At 34.8% G+C, this 6,423-nt stretch overlaps 1 protein-coding gene across 1 annotated transcript in view; it reads right to left on the reverse strand.

Annotated features, from left to right (window-relative positions):
- The window catches only part of Drip (aquaporin homolog protein drip), a 69,376-nt gene extending 63,509 nt beyond the window's left edge, over positions 1–5,867 (reverse strand). Inside the window, exon 1 of the mRNA XM_086827326.1 lies at positions 5,759–5,867. The gene's annotated coding sequence lies outside the window, so the exon portion shown is untranslated. The remainder of the gene's footprint in view (positions 1–5,758) is intronic.
- Positions 5,868–6,423: the final 556 nt, after the last annotated feature.

Raw genomic sequence — 6,423 nt, forward strand, 5'->3', positions numbered from 1 at the left:
AATTTTACTCCATTTTCGAAAGTTTTATAAGCTCGTTAAAATTTTTAAAAATTGTTAATAATGTTAATTTTTTTACATTTTAAATTGAGTATGCAGATTTGTTAACCTATTAAAAACTAACATAGGACAGCTTTCTGAATTAAAATTAATGCATTTTTGGCTTAGTTATGAGATTTTTAGTCTTTGATGTGTAGGAAAAAATTGTCATATAAAATTATAGATAAATATATCTGTTTAAAGAATGCTACTATAATTTCAGTCTTTTTAAGTTTTTAAAATGTTAAACTGAGTATGCAGATTTATTGTCTTATTAACAGAAAATATAGGAATGCTTTCCGAATTAAAATTAATGCATTTTTGGATTAGTTATGTTTTTTAAACTTTGATTTAAACAAAAAAAGGTCATTAAATTATAGAATAAAATTATAGAAAAATGGTATTTTAATTTCAGTCAGAAGCTTGTAATGCAGTGAAGGAATCATTTCCGACCCCATAAGTCATATATATTCTTGATTAGAATTAAACGGCGAGTCGATCTAGCTAAGTTTTGGGAATTTGGAATTTTTTGATTTTTTTTCAATATTTTATAATGGGTTTCGTTGAAATGTTCTAAATTTAACCAAAAAATTAATTTTTTTATGCTTTAAAACTAAATAAGCAGGTTTGTAACTTTCATAAAAACTAGCACAGAAATGCATTCCGAATTGAAATTGATGCATTTTTGGCTTAGTTATGACATTTGAAAATATGTGATTTTCTTCGATTTTTAATATATTTTTATATCTTTGATTTATGTTTGACTCTATGAGTCTTTTCATAGAGTTTTGAGAACTAAAATAAATTAAACATATGTAACAGTAAGCCTGAATATTTTAGAGATTTGGATATGTGACTTATAGATTATATAGAGTAAACTTTATAATAATAATGTTTATAAGCCTGAATATTTTAGAGATTTGGATATGTGACTTATAGATTATATAGAGTAAACTTTATAATAATAATGTTTATAATGCTAAACCTTTAAGAAGTACCTGTATCAAGAAGATCTTTTTGCAAGTGACACTTAATCTAACCTCAGAGTTATTTTAAAGTGGTTACTTTAGTAAAATCCCCTAGTTATGATCTTGTAAATTTAAAAACTCCAAAGTTGTACCCCTTAGGGGGTTACCACTGTCACAACAAGTGTCCACTATCCCCCAGTCCATGTTTATATCTTTCGGTAAAGTGCGAAAAGTGTTGGCTTTGGCATCGATTTCACATGCATTTGGTGCGTCGATGTGCCTGAGCACCGAAATCTGTAGCTGGAGGCTGTGCTTTGCTGGTTGGTTGGTGTTAAATATTTGAAAGCCATGCCGTTGGAGTTGTCACTCCACGCTGCTGCTGGTGCTGCTACAGCAGAGATCTCAAAAAGGAGTCGGGCAACAGAAGCTCATTTTGCTGTCATGTCGAGGTGTCATGTTGCAATGTCCCAGCTGCCGTTCAAAATCGAAGGAGAAAAAGAGTTTCAAAAAGAAAAAATCCCCCGAAAAAATCAGGCATGAAATTTGCTCAAACGGTACGTTGACACTCGCCGCCTATCGAGATGTGAATATATCCGGATGCCTGACCTTTATTAGCATATGGAATGGGATGGGATGTGTGGTGTGTGGTGTGTGTGTATGTAAGAGCACATTAAGGATGCAATTAAGGCGCTGCACTGGCTCCTCCTTGCCTGTCCCCTCCTCCATCTCTATAGTGTATACTTTTCTCTTTGGGTCACAGAATGCCTGGCGATTTTGTTTTCTTGCCTAATTTGATTGCCTCGCTTAGATTTCTGGCTCTGACTCTGACTCTGGCCGAGATCGTGACCAGGACAGCCGGCTGTGCCGCACCTCCACCGCCATTGTCGAATCTCAGCCACAATTCTCCACGACCTCCCCCTTTCTCCGTTTTCCAGTCTCCCAGCCTTCCAGTCTTCCAGCCTTCCAGCTCTTCGCGCTTGTCGTTTTTCGCTTTTTTTAATTGGCTACATGACGCGCCAACTGGCTTTAAGACGCTAAGTAACATGGATATGGCCCAGACAAGACATAAGCAGTTCCTCCTTCAACTGCAGATACACAGGGAGAAAAACTAAATAACTAAACTCAAACTAAAATAAAACTAAAGCCTAAATAAAATAATAAAATCAACAAGAGAAAGAAATGAAAAGAACCTCGGAATACAGAAGTAAATATATCCTTGCAGTTCGCAACTGAATTATAGGATCGAATCGGAAATATTTCAAATTCTTTAATCGATATTTTTAAATGACAATTTTTGCAGACAAATCAAAGTTTAGAAATCTCATAACTAATCCAAAAATGCATTAATTTTAGTTCGGAAAGCTGTCCTATGTTAGTTTTTAAAAGGTTAAAAAATCTCCATACTCAATTTAAAACCTTAAATTTTTGCCATTTTTTTTAAATTTTAATTATGTAACCCCTTATCATTTTTTTACAAAAATCGACAAAAATTGAAAAAAATTATTTTCTTTAAAATATGGCTAGATCGACTCGCCGTTTAATTCTGATCAAGAATATATGTGATTTTTGGGGTCGGAAATGACTACTTCACTGCATTACAAGCTTCTGACTGAAATTAGAATACCATTTTTCTATAATTTTATTCTATAATCTGTTTTTCTTTTTTTGTTCAAATCAAAGTTTAAAAAATTCAGAACTAATCCAAAAATGCATTATTTTTAATTCGGAAAGCGTTACTGTGCTAGTTTTTGTTAGGTTAATAAATCTGCATCCTCAGTTTAAAACCTAAATTGGCAATTTTCGAAATTTTTAACGATGTAACCCAATATTATTTTTTGAAAAAAATCGAAAAAATTGTTTTTTTGTAAAATATTGGTAGATCGACTCGCTTTTTAATGCTGATCAAGAATATATATGATTTTTGGGGTCGAAAATGATTCTTTCACAGAGTTTTAAGCTTCTGACTAAAATTATAATAACCTTTCAAGGGTATTAATATAATACAATGTATATATCAAGATGATATAGAAGAATCATTTGGGTTTTCATATTTCTTAGCAAGGTGTCTTATTGCATGCAGTTTTATATTCTATTTTCTTTAAAGTGTTTGAAATTTTATAAAAAGAATGCTTAAAATATATCAATATATTACATTTTCAAAATAAACCCTTTAATCATTTTATATTTTTCCTTTTTCCCCCTTGAGACCTCAAAATATACTAAATTTCTATATATTTCTTTCCTTTATCTATATATACTTTCCTCCCAGTGCATCTTTAGCTTTTTTTTTGTGGTGCGCCATATTTTGCACTCAATTCCAGGTGCCGCGACTCCTGGTTACTCCTCCTCATCTGCAACCAGGTCCTTCTCCATTTTTTTCCTCCACAACTGATGTTGCTGCTGTTTCTGGTTGCTCTTCTTGCAGTCGAGTGTCGCAGTTTGTTTGTTGTTTGCTGACTGCTTCGTTAGCATTGTCATCAGTTGATTTAAGCCACTTTTGTTGGCGAAGAAGGAAGGCATCCGTATCGATGGGCCAGGAGGCAGGCCTTTTCGCGCTCTTTGAGTGTGTGAATATCGGAGGACTTTCCTTTCCGCCGTTGACCTTTTGGCTTCGACATGATGTTTATTATAATGCAGCCATGTCGCGCACTGTATGTGTTTGTTGGGGAAATTGATGGGAAAATCAGCTTGCTATGTGAATTTGTTTTTTTTTTTGCTAGAGCTCATTAGCGAAGGCTGTCAGAGCTGTGAAAGGGAATTTGGCATTAAAGGAGGCATTTTTATATGGGAAAACTGGGCTATAGAAAGGAGGTTTTGTATGGGAATGTAAGTAAGGGAGATTTATAGGTAATTTCTGGGTATTCTTTTAATATTTTTAAGGCTTTTGCAAGTGAAATGTAAAGATTTAGAGAGCCAAGTAACTTACAGTATACCAAGTAGTATATATCATCTTAAGATCTTTATAATTCCTATACCTTGTAGGTAATCTTTATAGACTTTTAGGATATAAATTTCCCTTTACCTTAGAAACCCCGATACAAAAAAATCCCAATCAATGTCGCGTGCAAATGTCTCGGGTAATCAAAACTGTCATTTTGTGCAAATATCAAATAGAAATGTGTACATTTTTTGTCGCCCAATAGCACTGACTTGACACTTTGTGCCGGGTCACAAAAGTTAAATGAGTTTCCTTTTTTGCCGTGGCGGAAAAAGAGCATAAAGTTTGATCGATTTGTGGAATGTGTCAATGTCCGAGGTACAGGATATATATTCCCCAGTACAGTTACGGCGTTCTTTCTTGAGTTATTTCTCCAGTTTTGACCCCTCCAATTAGGCTTTAAGTGTGGCTTAAATGGTTTTTGCTTAATTGCCGGTGCCTTGGTCCGGTTCGCCGCTTCGAGCCGCTTTCATCGGAGGCATTTTTCCCATTGCTGCGTTCGTCCCAGGGGTTAATCTTTAACGGCAGCCATCAGAGGCTCTGGAACACGCTGTTACCCATTATCCTTTAGCCATTTTAGCCGCCAAAATGAGTTCGTCATGAACAAATCAATTTTAAATGCAATGAAGCGGTTGCTTGCCGCTAAAAAACACTGAACAAGACGCGGGGGGGAAAAAACTAAACCGTTAAATGTGGCAAAAATGCAAATTTTCCCGCTTATGGCTTGTGGCCTCTTGGCCAGACCTCTCTCTCTCTCCCAGTCTTCCCCCAACTTCTCTTTGATCCGTGGCTTTAACTTTGGGTTGCTTCTTCCTGAGTGTGCCTAGTCGAGGTCGCTTGACCTTTTGTTTCTTTCAAAAAAGAGCTGCGGTTAAGGGGTATCTTAAGGGTGTATAGGTTGCCAGAGAAATGTGTTTTTAATGTATAATTTTAATATATAAAATTAGAAGAACATAAGAGGAATTAAGAGAAACAAGCAAACACTTATCAAATCTAATAGATTCCCCTTGGCTTAGGTAAAAAAAATATATATAAATTATACCGAAAATAAATAAATAATATTTAAATATAATGCATATATAGATCCATATTTTGTTCGATATATTGGCACAGTATAACCCGAAGAGAGAAATTACAATTATTAGATACCATTTTTAAATATTTACCGAAAATATCGATATTTAAAAATTTGCAGTCTATCAAAGTTTAATATATTTTCTATATAATCTTGAGCGCGATGCATTTTAAGGATATTATCAAATCAATCAGAAGCTCCAAACCCAGTGAAATAATCGTTTCCGGCCCTATAAATCATATATATTCTTGATCAGCATCAACAGGAGAATTTTTCTAGCCATGTCAGAAAGAAAAAAAATTTTACAATTTTTTTCAAATTTTATAAGGGGTGTTACATCGTTAATATTTTCATAAAATGGTAAAAATTTTAGGTTTTAAATAGAGTATGCAGATTTGTTAACTAATAAAAACTATCATAGGGCAGCTTTCCAAATCAAAATTAATGGATTTTTGGCTTAGTTATGAGTTTTCAAAGCTTCGATTTGTATAAAATATTGTCATATAACAATATTGATAAATATAAATTCAAGGAATACTAAATCTGTGCATTGCACTTTAAGTACTCCTAGCATAAGTATAAGTAATAATCATTATAATCAGTATAAATATAAAGTTTTATACAACAACAAAAAATATGAATATTATTGCCTTGGAAATTAAATTTTCAACATTTTGCCCCATTAAATATGCATTAAATATCTTGTAAAATTGTACATAACAAAATAATAAATTCACTTACCATCAAAATCCCATTAAATTTCAATGTTATAGGCCATTTGTAATTCGAATCCGATTTTCTTTATAGACTTTTAAGGCCAGCGCCATGAATGAAAACATTTGCCATCGCGAATTTTGGCCCCGAGCCTTTCGATGGGAGCAGGTGGAACATTATGGAGGATCGGAGGCGGAGCAGGGGATGGGGGGATCTCTCCAGATCTTGTCCCGGCATCTCGATCGTTTGGCGTTAATAGTTTGGTTGCACTCGCGCCGTCTCATTCGCGCCGCCCCCGGGGTTGCTGCAACGCGGTCTCCCTCCCCTACCCCGTTCCCTGAACGATCTCTGGGGGCATATTTCCATGTTGATGATTAAATTGCGATAAATTTTAAGCAAATTGCATTTCGTGTACAACAAATTGCAGAGGCGTCGCGTCTATGTTGCTTTTGTTGCTATCCGCTTCGGTTTTCGGTTTTCGGTTTTCAGTTTTTTCCAAAACAGATCCCATCGATGATAGGCCACAAGATCGTAGGCGTTACGGTAATTTCTAAGGTGAAAGCTTAGTTCCTCACGTCACCAATGAGTTCCACACCAATTGAGTTCCACAATATTCCAGTGAGCTAAATATTCCAGTTCCACAAAGCAAGCAGTGCACTGATGGAGTGTGGTGAGATCTGTGGAATGTGTAT

The sequence above is a fragment of the Drosophila serrata genome, unplaced genomic scaffold (genome assembly GCF_035046125.1).
Source record: "Drosophila serrata isolate PLE 108 unplaced genomic scaffold, ASM3504612v1 contig_165, whole genome shotgun sequence".
NCBI classification, from domain to species: Eukaryota; Metazoa; Arthropoda; class Insecta; order Diptera; family Drosophilidae; genus Drosophila; species Drosophila serrata.